The sequence below is a fragment of the Peromyscus eremicus genome, chromosome 6 (genome assembly GCF_949786415.1).
Source record: "Peromyscus eremicus chromosome 6, PerEre_H2_v1, whole genome shotgun sequence".
Lineage (NCBI taxonomy): Eukaryota > Metazoa > Chordata > Mammalia > Rodentia > Cricetidae > Peromyscus > Peromyscus eremicus.
In genome coordinates this window covers 74,086,107-74,098,908 of record NC_081421.1, presented here as the reverse complement: position 1 = coordinate 74,098,908, position 12,802 = coordinate 74,086,107, and the positions used below count along the sequence as shown (strand labels likewise).

At 45.9% G+C, this 12,802-nt stretch overlaps 1 pseudogene; it reads left to right on the top strand.

Annotated features, from left to right (window-relative positions):
• Nucleotides 1–5,243: 5,243 nt before the first annotated feature.
• On the top strand, nucleotides 5,244–5,354 carry LOC131913979 (U2 spliceosomal RNA; annotated as a pseudogene).
• The last annotated feature ends 7,448 nt before the right edge of the window (nucleotides 5,355–12,802 follow it).

The window sequence follows — 12,802 nt, the reverse complement described above, 5'->3', positions numbered from 1 at the left end:
AAAAAAGGCAAGATACCCATTCATAACCTGAGTGGTCATGGTACTTACCAAGCAGTCCCAGATGGAGGCAGCTGCCAGCACAAGCCTTATCTCAAGTGACAGCTTATGTCCTGTTACCCTCCAGTCTTGAGAACTATGTGAGCCTGTCCCCTCGACCAGTATGCTGTATATCATGCCCCTTCTGACTGCGACTGCATAGCCCGAATTAACCTCCTTGTGATTTAGAGGTGATAGGTCTGAGTTTCATTATAGATATAGACCTCCATGCTCTCCTCTGCTGAGGCATGGGGATTCACTTGGAAGGGTGTTATAATTACTATGCAGATTGCTCTCCTATCATTTGATTGAAACTTCGGGAAGAAAGAAGGTCATTAATGTAACTCCTTCCTCAATTTCTCAGTTTAGGAAATCTGGAAGCAAAGCCACACATGATTCAGTGCAGTGAGCCACCCTCAAGAGAAAGTAACCATACAGCCCGGAGGCACTGAAATGGATTGTGACCGCCAAGCCAGAGGGACTCTCAAAGGACCGTTTCTCCTAGAAATTAGTTTGCCAAGTGGATCTGGATTCATAGCTGCCACTCAAGGTCTGTGTCTCTGAATCCGGTTTTGGTGACTTTGCCTGCTCTATCACCCACCCAAGGCTGTAGAGTAAGCCTGTCTCCAGCTCATGGCTGGGGCTGCGGGTGGGCATGGGATGGTGATGTCAAACACCACTCTAGAGCTTTCTTTAGAGAGGGAGCTCCAAGGTACAAATTACTCAATGTACTGCCCATGTCACTGTCGTGTCCACCCCCCACCCCCACCCCCAACACCCATTCGACATTAGTGGTCATCAGTAAAGCGAGCATGTTGATGGCAGGCGGCCCTGACAGGTCAAAATCCCCTGGCTTCCATCTTCCAGTGAGTAACCCACAGTGGACACAGCACTGTGATTTCATTCTTCTTGCTCAGCCAGCACACCAAGTGGTGTGTACAGAGGCTATGGAAGAAGCAAAAGAGTGTGAAGTCAGAGGGAAGCTAAATATTCAGCAAGAACAGCCTGAGTAAGCTGGAGGACATTGCTGTGACTGGATTTCTCATAATTACCTAATAAAGAAAAACAGCCCCATCAGGGCCTAGCGGTTCACACCTTTCCAGCACTTGGGAGGCAGAGGCAGGTGGATCTCTTGTGAGTTCAAGGCTAACCGGGTCTATGTAGTGAGTTCCAGGCCAGCCAGGGCTACAAAGTGAGACTTTATCTCAAAAAACGAACAAACAATTTTAAAAAAAAATAAGTAGGTTAACTAATGTACGTGGATATGAAAATGCTTCAAAATGTATTAAGTAAAGGCTGGAAGTGTGGCTCAGTAGTAGGGCCCCTGTCTAGCATGCAAGGGGCCCTGTGTTCAGTCTCCAGCACTGAATAAACAAACAGATATTAAGTGAAAAAAGAAAGATGCCCAAGTATGTAGAACCAGGACTGGTGGTATAGATCAGTGGTAGACTGGGTAAGGCCCAGGGTTTGGGTCAAAGTGCTTCTGAAGCTTTAAAAAGTATGCACAATAGAAATTTACTTTAGATAAATATGAAATTATTTGTAAATACATATTTGCTATTAATATAAATACTGTCTATAAATGTTATGCTATCCTTTCAGCCTATCCTGAAATTGTGATTGTTTTGAGGGAGAAAATGCTTGTGTCAACTTGATACAAGCTGAAGTCATCTCAGAGAAGGGAACCTCAATTGAGAAAATGCCTCCATAAGATCAGACTGTAGGCAAGCCTGTAGGGCATTTCCTTAAACAGGAATTGGTGGTAGAGAGCCCAGCCCATTATGGGTGGGGCCATCCCTGGGCTGGTCATCTTGGGTTATGTAAGAAAGCAGTCTAAGGAAGCCATGGAGAGCAAGTCAGTAAAAAGCATTCCTCCATGGCCTCTGCATCAGCTCCTGCCTCCAGGTTCCTGCCCTGTTTGAATTCCTGTTCCTTCAATAATGAATAGTTGTGGTGATATTGTGTCCCCAATATATTGTGCATCCTAATAAACTTATCTGGGGTCAGAGAACAGAACAGCCACTAGACAGACATAGAGGCCAGAAAATGGTGGCACACACACCTTTAATCCTAGCATTCAGGAAGCAGAGATCTGTCTGGATCTCTGTGAGTTCAAAGCCACACTGGAAACAGCCAGGCATGATGACACACGCCTTTAATCCCAGGAAGTGATGGCAGGAAGCAGAAAGGTATATAAGGAGTGAAAACCAGGAACTAGAGGCTTTTAAGGCTCGTTAAACTTTTAGACTTTTAGCAGCAGTTCACCTGAGATCCATTTATGAGGACACAGAGGCTTCCAGTTTGAGGAAACAGGATCAGCTGAGAAGTTGACAAGGTGAGGTTGGATGTGGCTTGTTCTGTTTCTCTGATCTTCCAGCGTTCACCCCAATAACTGGCTCTGGGTTTGTTTTTATTAATAAGACCTTCCAACAATTTGTGCTACAAATAGTGAAATGGAAGTATAAGCCAATTAAACTCTTTCCTAACCCCATGTTAGTTTTTGGTCATGGTGTTTCATCACAGCAATAGAAATCTTAACTAAGATATATTCCTTCCTATGTATTCTTAATACTACTAGTACATAATGTTCTGAATTTTGTTTTCATAACATTTCCCTAAAGTCCCCACATGATCTCTCAGAGGATCTTCCCAGGCTCTAACCTTTGACTGCAGGGCCACTTCTCAGAGTTGTACAGGCTGTGTCCCGAGCACCAGAAACTAGCCCAATGACCAAGTGGGGTCTGACACCCTGCTCGAAACATAATTGCCTACCTACAAGCCCTGCCCCAGGGCCGCGGCCATCCAGAGGTGCCTCACTGTCTAATACCCAGAAAGCAGCTGGAAGGGTCGGCAGCTGCCCAGCTTGTCTTCGGTCTTTCACTGCCAGCCACGCCCTTTGCACCACACTTTGGTTTTGTTCTTGCTCTTTCCCCAACATTTCCAGAAAAACCCTCACACCCAGCTCCCTAGCGAGGATCGGATTCCAGGCCAGTTACTGCCCTGCCCCGCCCAGGCTTGAAACTCAAGCAAGTTCTCCCGAGTTATCAGATATGTCTGTGAAGCCAGCAGACATATTCATGTTGCCCCAACTTCTGCATATTGCACATGCCAATATTGACCATGTGTTGTCTGTGGACAGGCAGTTCTCAATTGCCCACTCAAATGGCAGTGAGCATTGGCACACAAAATTCAAAACAGCAGATGATCATGAAAGATGTCTGGATAGCTGTCCTTGGAATGCAGTTGGTGATTCCTGTTAATATAGATTTCTTCCACCACAGATTCACTTGAATAAAAATTGGCTTGTAGTCTGCATCTCCTGTCTACTGAATATAGTAAGATGGGCACATGCTGGGGAAACTCCACCTGGGATTAAATCAACTGGAGAAGGGAGATTTGTTCTTGACAATCTGTATGATGGAGGGTGGGGGCTGAGTTAGTTACGTTCAGAAACATGCTTAGGTTTCTCTTTTAACAGAGACACTTTTCTGCAAAACCCGAATTCAGCCTAAGGCTTTTTTTCACACTGTTTTCTTATCTGTAAAAAAGCATGTGTGTGTGTGTGTGTGTGTGTAAGAGAGACAGAGACAGACAGAGAGAGAGGGAGATGTTTATACAAAGTACCCAAAGTTTCTTATTTCAGGAGTAGCCACTGACACACTGGCCCAATATTCAAAGGGAAACAACACCAATTCTTAATATTAGTAATTAGTACTATCATGAAATTAGTATTGTTACTACCACAAGCATAAACAAAACCCTGTTTTAATTTTTTCCTACGGTTTGGTTTATTTTTCTTTGTGTATGTGTTCTTCTCTGGGTGTGTGCATGTGCACATCTGCAGGGAAAGATGTCTCATCTCCTGGACCTAAAGTTACAGGCAGTTGTGAATCACCCAACCAGGGTGCCGGGAATGCCAGTCCCCAGTAGTCTGCCAGAGCAAGGAGCACTCTCCACAGCTAAGCCATCTCGTCAGCCCCAGCTTCACGTTCTGATTGTTGATTTACCAGCTTAGGCTACCGGGAGAAAGGGTTTCATTGTTTCAGATTTAGCTTTATTTTATTTTAGATTATGTGTATGAGGGGGTGCATGTGAAAAAATGGAGATGCCTACAGAGGTGTGACGTGGGTGAGGGGATCTAAACTCCCAATCCTCTGCAAGTGCTTGCTCTTAACTGCTGAACCATCACTCCAGCTCTGGTTTATTCTATTTGATTGCAGTGCTGAGGACTGAGCCCAAGGTCCTGCACATGCCAGAGAAGCCCTTTACAGCTGCATCACCAGCCCTGAGAATTGGGTTTTGTGATATTGTGTGTGTGTGTGTGTGTGTGTGTGTGTGTGTGTGTGTGTGTGTTGTCTGTATTTTATTGTCACAACTAATATAGGATCCTGGTGCATTTGATCTGAGTAATTTTATTAGTCAGAGCTTAATAAACTACACATATATAATTTATTAAGTCAACTTGCATTAAAATAGTGACAACAGTTGTCTCGCAGCTGAGAGGCTGAGAGCCCAGTCCTTGTGGCTGGATGCCTCAGCAGTCAGAGTAGTCTCAGAGTGGCAGGCCCACAAGGCTGAGTCCCTGGGCAGTACCAATCTGGTCCCACAAACCTGGAAGGTTGATGGAGAGCCACTTGTCCTTAGTGCACGAAGGAAGCTGGGAACACTGGGTTTGTTATCAGTGAAGGAATCTGCAGCAGCAGCAACAGAAGGGTAAATCAGCTCTGCACCTAAAGGGAAAGCCTAGTGAACAAAAGACACAAAAGGCAATAATCCCTTTCTGCCGCCCTGGCCTTTCAGGCTGGGCTGTTACCAGGCCCTGCTGTCCACAGTCAGGGTTGGTTTTCCCACGTCAATTAATGAAGTCAGGACACTTCTTCAGGTGAGAGTCAAGACTCAGGAGATTCTAATGTGTAGCAAAATTGACATTAAAACCAACCATTATGCCGGGCGGTGGTGGCGCACTCCTTTAATCCCAGCACTCAGGAGGCAGAGCCAGGAGGATCTCTGTGAGTTCGAGGCCAGCTTGGGCTACCAAGTGAGTCCAGGAAAGGCGCAAAGCTACACAGAGAAACCCTGTTTCAAAAAACCAAAAACCAAAACAAAACAAACAAACAAACAAAAAATAACCATCACAAACCACCCCTTGTCTACTTGACACACAAATGTTTCACTTTAAAAACCATAACATGCATCGCTTCTGGGCCTTCACTTCTCGGCCTTTTGGCTAAGATCAAGTGTAGTGTCTGTTCTTATCAGTTTAATATCTGATACGTCCTCTATCTGAGGGGGTGGGACATAACGTGCAGGCATCCATACTTACACATACATAAATGAATAAATAAATCTTAAAAACCATAACCTTGTCCTCTAAGTTTCATGTTTCCAGTTCAAAAGATCCCCCCAATCTTTAAAATTCCCAATACTTTACAAATCTCAACTCTCTTAGCTGTAATCTCCTATGGACATCAAAAACATGTCACTTACTTCCTTGCTCCAAAAGGGAAGAGCCAGGTGTGATGGCTGCTCCTGCTTGTCAACTTGACTACATCTGGGACTAAACCCCAACAATGGAGGGCACACCTGGGAGGAAGTTTTTGCTTCATTTGAAGGGGGACGGTCCGCTTCTGATCTGGATCTTTGAGTTAGGAAGACACCCTTTTGATCCGTATCTTGGGGTGGGAAGACACACACCTTGAATCTGGGCCACACCTATATGAGGATGTGGAAGCAGGAAGCTCTTGCTCTCTGCCTGCTTGCCCTCGCCTTGCTGGAACATCCCTTCCTTCACTGGCAGTAGAGCTTACTTCTTCGGGATTCCAGCATATACTGAAGACCAGCTGAGACATCTAGCCTCATGGACTAAGCCACTACTGAACTCTTGGTCTCCAGAACATGAGAAACTGTATTAAAGGGTAGCATTACTAGGAAAGTTGAGAACCACTGCTCTAGAATATAGAAAACCCTAATTTTCTATATAGAACGCTAATACATCAGGGCATAAAATAAATCACACTTAAGCAAAAATAAAGTCCCTCCATGTAAAAAGCTCAGTGTTGAGGACTGGTCATGGTGCCATACACCTTTAATCCCAGCACTGGGTAGGCAGAGGCAGGTGGTCTACATAGCAAGTTCCAGGCCAGTCAAAGCTGCAGGGTGAGACCTTGTCACAAAACAAACAACAAAAGCACCTCAGTGTCAATTGTCTGAGACTCATCATCTTCCGGAAGCAAAAGAGCTCGGTGAGTCCCACCTCTCTGGCTCTGCCATCCTGGTCATGTACAGCTCGTCTTGTAGGTCAAGCCAGCTCCACCCTCACGCGCTGCTGTCCTTGGCAGATCACTCATGGTTTCGATGGCTCCAATGTCCTGTGGTCTTCACAGCAGTTGAGGCTGCACTTTCACCGATGGCCTCATCTGGCCTTTCATTGGGGTCTCCAAGCCTGCACACAGTGTGAACCTTCAGCTACTCCAACCCTGCATGCACACAGTATGAACCTTCAGCTACTCCAACCCTGCTTGCACACAGTGTGAACCTTCAGCTACTCCAACCCTGCATGCACACAGTGTGAACCTTCAGCTGCTCCAACCCTGCATGCACAAAGTGTGAACCTTTGGCTACTCCAACCCTGCATGCACACAGTGTGAGCCTTCAGCTACTCCAACCCTGCATTCACACAGTGTGAACCTTCGGCTACTCCAACCCTGCATGCACAGTGTGAACCTTCAGCTACTCCAATCCTGCATGCACACAGTGTGAACCTTCAGCTACTCCAACCCCCTACTCCAATCCTGCATGCACAGTGTGAACCTTCGGCTACTCTCATGACTCCTGCGTGTGTTCAAAACCAGTACCGTGGGGGAGACTCTTGCATATTTGCCAAGTTCTGCCGTGAGCTTGATGTCCACACACTCTCGACCCCTTAGACCACACTGCTTCTGGGCACTGACCTTGAGGAAGTACTTCTCAGAAGATTTTGCCTCAGTCAAGCTGGTCTCTTATTAATCACAGCTGAGTCTTCAGCCCCAGCTAATCAGCAACATATCTCACTTCCAAGGATTCTTAATTGAAAATACATCACATGAACGTCCCTGATAGAGTTTTTGAGGGAATTCTCAAATGTCACAAGCCAGGCCTCCATCACGAGCATTTCCCTCAATCACCTTCCAAGTCCCCACAGCACAGCTCTTTAACCTCCAAACACTCAGTAGCTTTTCCAGATCCAAGTTCCAAATATATCCACAATTCTCCCCCAAACAACGTAGCCATGCTTATCACAGCAACAACCATACTCTCTGGGACCTTGCACATTTGCAGAACAATACTCCTTGAAGGACAAGCGTTAGTTCACATATCCAGGAGTGGACTTATACCCGTCACCCCCTCCTCTAAGAAGTAAAGCATAGATTGTTAAGCTCTAGATCACCGGAGCGCAGGAGGGAAGTGATTTTTGTTCTCTATTTTAATTTTCATGCAGCCTCTACCGTCCCCACATCTAGGTCTGCAGCTTGCTTGTTGTAGGGCTTGGAATGGCCCCCCAGAGTCAGTGCGGACAGGACACACCCAGACACCAAATTCTCAGCACAAAGGAGATTTATTACTGCAGAGGGGCAAACGGGGCAGAGTGGGGGGCTGCCTCTGGCTAGGGCAAAGGCAGGCAGCAAGCAGCAACAGCAGCAGCAGATATTTCTTGCAGGAGTGGGTTTTTAAGGAGAAAACGCTGGGGGCGGGGGCGCAGTCTGTGGTAGGGTGAGTGGGTAAATCCTGATTGGACCTGTTAGCCAAATAATGAGTTTTGATTGTTGGACTTTGGTGTTTTGTTGCAAGATTGAGTCAGTGGCCAAATAAGGGAACAGACCTTGGGAGCTAGCTTTAGGAATGTAATCTAACAGTTTTTAGCAAGAGAGAAAGGGTAAAGGGCAAAACCTGTGGGCACCATGTTTGCCGTGCTCAGGCCTGTCAGAGAGACCTTCACCTGTGACCCCAGAGTTCCCGGCTGAAGAAGGGAACAGAGACCATCAGACACGTAACTCAGAAGGCAGCGTGTGGCTCGTGAGATAGGTTTGCCAGGATGGAAACGACAATCTGAGTGGATGTCTTTCCTGTTTTGATACTGTAATTTTGGTTGTCAGAGTGCAGGAGTTTTAGCGAGAGCTTTAAATCCGGTAGAGAAGGAGTCGGGAGGCACCCACGCTAGCACGGAATGAGAAAGACACTTAATAATTTATCAAGAAACAGACGCTTCTCCATCCTTTACTGCAATGGTGCTGGATAAAACAGTGAGGACAGCCCCAGGTGCTAACAGTGGTGCCATGCAGAGGCAGCCAGAGTGGTTTTATGAACAGATGAGGTTGGCTTTGAACCAGCCTAGTGACTCATACTTCAGAAAAGGAGCAGTTGAATCAGAGTTGGCTGGCTTCAATGTTAGGGCCTGCCACTGCTTAGCTATGTGATGGACAGGAGGCCCTCTCCTTTACCTATAAAATAGAGCGTATAAAAGTGCCATCTAATAAGCTGATTAAGGAGAAGGCAGGTTATGAATATGCAAATGATGTAGCTAGGGAGTCGCACATAATATGTGTTCAATAAAAGTTTGTCTCTCATTCTGATTAAGTGTTTGAAAATAGTTTACGATGTTTAAAAATTATTTCATTTTTATTTATTTGTGTGTGTGTGTGTGTGTGTGTGTGTGTGTGTGTGTGTGTGTGTTCCTGTGATGGAACTCAGGTCATTAAGCTTGGCATCAAGTGCCTTTACTCATGAGCTGTCTCACTGACCCACAGTTTACCTCCTTAACCAGGCTGATCCTCTTAAAATATTTTTCAACAAATTCTTTCTTCACAGACTAAGCAAATTCTGATCAAGGCCCAATGAAATCATCATAAATTCCATGTCTTTGGGGTGCCTAAATAAATGATGTATCACCTGTGTTAATGATGTGCTTCTCCATCTTGACAGATAATTGCAAAAGGATGTAGCTTGAACAAAACGTAAGCTTTGTAGTGCCCAAGTGGAACTTTATCTGAGGTGTGATGGTGGCTAGAAAACGGCCTGCAAAAATAGCTCTGTCCTCACATCACATCCCTTGTTCCTAGGGGAGCCTTCAAGTGGTCCTGATAGACAGGCCTGCCCTCCTGCGGACCCAGGATTCTATTCTGCCTCGCACATCCCCAACACAACTGCCAGCTGAGTTCTAATTGCAGAATCTTCATTACCAGGGATGATTGAAACTATAAAAAGAACCCAGCTGAATTTTTCCACATCCTGCTGGGTGAGCACAGGGCTGACTCTCCGGTCCCTGTCCTCCTTATCCCAACAACTATCCATGTGTGTGTGTGGGGGGGGGGGGGGGGAGCTGGCTTCAGCAGGAACCACTAAGCAATTGATAGATGTCGTCTCCTCTCTCCTGCAAACCTTCCTCCCCAGGAGGTGAACTGAAGACCATGACAAATACCTCTGCCCTTCCTGGAAGCTAGAGGCCGGAGGTTTATTTTTTAACCTCCTCACCTATCCCCAAAGTCACCTACAAGTGACAGTAGAAAGATAGACCTTTCCTCTAGCCTCCCAGGCCTTCGGGACAACTATCAGAAGCCATCTGCAAATGAACCTTTTTCTGTTCCATCTTTCCCATCAGTGAGCAGTTCAAGCACCTGCTGAGCACTCAGTACTGAGTTAATTGCAGTAAAGGGGATTTCCAGAAGGCAAGGACACCAAGCAATTCCAAGCGTAGCTGGAAAGGCAAAGCAGCTCAGGACTGATCCTGGTTCTGCAGCTAATAACGTAAGAATCAAGGCAGGTGAGGTGGCACACACCTGTAATCTCAGCACTTGGGAGACTGAGGCAGGAGTATGAGAGGCCAGCCTGGGCTACATAATGAGCCCTATCTAGAAAAGAATGTATTAGTTTTATACAAGACGTAGGCAAAGCTTAAAAAAACAAACAAAAAAACAAAACAAAAACAAACAAACAAAAAAACTACGTTGAGGGGGAAGCATGTTTATACTTAGGAAGAAAAAGAAATATCTGGAATAATATGCATCAGTGACGTTAGGGAAGCCAGCCCAGAGGCTATGTAACAAATGATTGAGCAGGTGCTTTCAGAAGACACAGGGTTATACTGTCGCCTTAGATGTATGAAATTTTACCTCCAGCTTTTAATTTCTTGGGCTAGAAATATAAAGTGCTTGCTTAGCAGGTCCTGGATTTGATCACAACACTTCAGGAGGAAAGGTTTTGTTTTCTTACTGGAAAACGGAATGGAATGGTAACACTGCCCTGGGCTGCTGTGGCTGAACTAGGATAATAGCCAATCAGCATGCTCAGCAGCGCTGGGCACGGGGATACAAGTGACCCATAAATGTAATTGTTTCCAGTTGATACGATGTTAGAGGAGAAAAGGCATGGGTGGGGAAGGAAGCCAAGCCCTGCACTGTCCCTGGTAGATGGAAGGTCTGGGGAGTCAGAGAAGGCCGTGGGCATTCTGGGTCAGATCAGAAACAAAGGGAGAGGTGGAAAGGGGCCTCTACCACTCTCTAGGAGAAAAGGCTTTACATAGAGTGACACACAGGCTGCATCAGAAGGGGACACATGGTGGGCCCCCAGGGAGTTCAGGCATCTCCCATATATTCTCTACTCAAGCTCAGCCTCTTTTGTATCAACACCCACACCAGCTTGGCGCATTCATTCCAACGCAACGCATGAGTCTAGATGAGCCATCTTCACCACGCAAAGCCCTCGGCCGATGGTTCACTCCGGGCGCTCTGTGCTCTGCGGCTTTGGAAACAAATGCATGCTGATTTGTACTTATTTGGGTTTGTTTTTGTTTGCTTGTTTGTGTTTTTATTTTAAATTTCTTTGACTCTCCCCAACGAGCAGAGATACAGACAGGAAGTTAGTGGGGAAAAAAAAATCATCAACAGATAACCTTGTCAAGGCAAGCAGGGGTCAGGGTATTCCCAACCAACTTCAAAAGACAGAAGAATGGCCTAGCCTCTAAGTAATATTGCCTTAGTGGCAATGGCAACGGACTGGATAGAAAGAGAAAAAGAGTTCGGTGTAGAGATTGAGAGAATCAGCCATTGCTAATTTACCCCCAACTTTAAAAGGCGGCAAGCCTACAGGGATAACAAATTGAGGCCCAACTGAGACGAAGCTCCAAAAAGCAGTTAGGGTTGGCAAGATACCAGTTCCCCTTCAGAGTACAGAATGATTTTGCCCATAGAAAAGTGCTCTAACGGATCCTTCATTGCCTGCTCCAATCGTCACCAAGAGGCAGGCAGGAAAATTGAACCCAAGGCCAGCAGAGGGGCCTCAGATGAACACTGTGACTGATTCTAAAACCTGCTGTGAGGGGTAAATGGACATGACAGAAGCAAAGACTCCTGGGTGTCTTCCTATCTAACACGTAAAACGCCTTCACAGTATTGTAATCCCTCCTGTGTCGCCGTGATCAAAACACCTGACAGAAAACAGCTAAGGGAGGAATGGTTTGTTATGGCTCATTGTTGCAGCAGATGCACTTTATCCTGGCAGGGAAGTCACACAGAGCGGTTCCGGGGGATGGGGGTGTGCAGGAACTCCTTGCAAAGTAGCCCTACCAAGAGGAAAAGCGTATGACAGGAAGAAGCCAGGGATAACGACACCCCAAAAGACCCGCCCCCGATGACCTACTTCCTCTAATAGGCCCTGCCTCCTACAGGGTCTGTAGCTGCCCTGTGGGCAGCAGGTGTTCAAACCCCTGTGGGGGACTTGTAACATTCTAACATGGTATCCTCCAGACCCTCTCCAGGACCTAGGTCAGAGATCTGGGGACTCAACTTGTGAAGGCAGGATTGTGCTCTAAAGAGGCAGCTGTCGCCGGGCGGTGGTGGCGCACGCCTTTAATCCCAGCACTCGGGAGGCAGAGCCAGGCGGATCTCTGTGAGTTCGAGGCTAGCCTGGACTACCAAGTGAGTTCCAGGAAAGGCGCAAAGCTACACAGAGAAACCCTGTCTTGAAAAACCAAAAAAAAAAAAAAAAAAAAAAAAAAAAAAAAAAGAGGCAGCTGTCAGGACTGTTATACAGGCTCTGATCCATCTAGTTCCAGCCCTCGAGTATCTGCACATCCTCCTGAAAGTCAGTGAAAACACAATTAAGTCAGCTTAGGTTTCTCCCCTCTGAAATTACAGAAAAAAAAGAAAACCCAGCTAAACAAAGAGAGATAATAAACTCAATTACCCATATTAGAAAGGATAGATTCTAAAAATCAAATTAAGCATAGCACACACTATAAAAGAGATGGGAGGATGTGGTTAGTGCTGAGTAAATACAATGAAAATTTAAAAGACCAAGTAAAAATAACAGTTTATTTAAAGAATATAACTGAAGAGAGAAATTACATACAGAATGGGTACAAATTTGAATTTGTAAACAAATGATAAGGCCAATATCTTCAAAGGCATCAGGAAGAGACGAAATGAAGAAAATCAGTAGAAAATTTAACCTCTATATAACAGGAGATTCAGGAGGGAAGGAGAAAGGTACAGAGGAAGATGTGGTGGGCTGTAACTCTGGATCCCCACGACTCATACGTGTCACAAGACACAGTCTGTCCCCAGTCTGTCCCCGCACCCTGACACCAAACTCCATCAGTCACCTGATTCTGATTCATGGGAGAACAACAAATATACTGTGAGCAACAGTTGTGCTAAGTATGTGTGCCTGGGGCTGGAGAGATGGCTCAGCCATTAAGAACACTCATTGGCTGATCTTCCAGAGAACCCAGGTT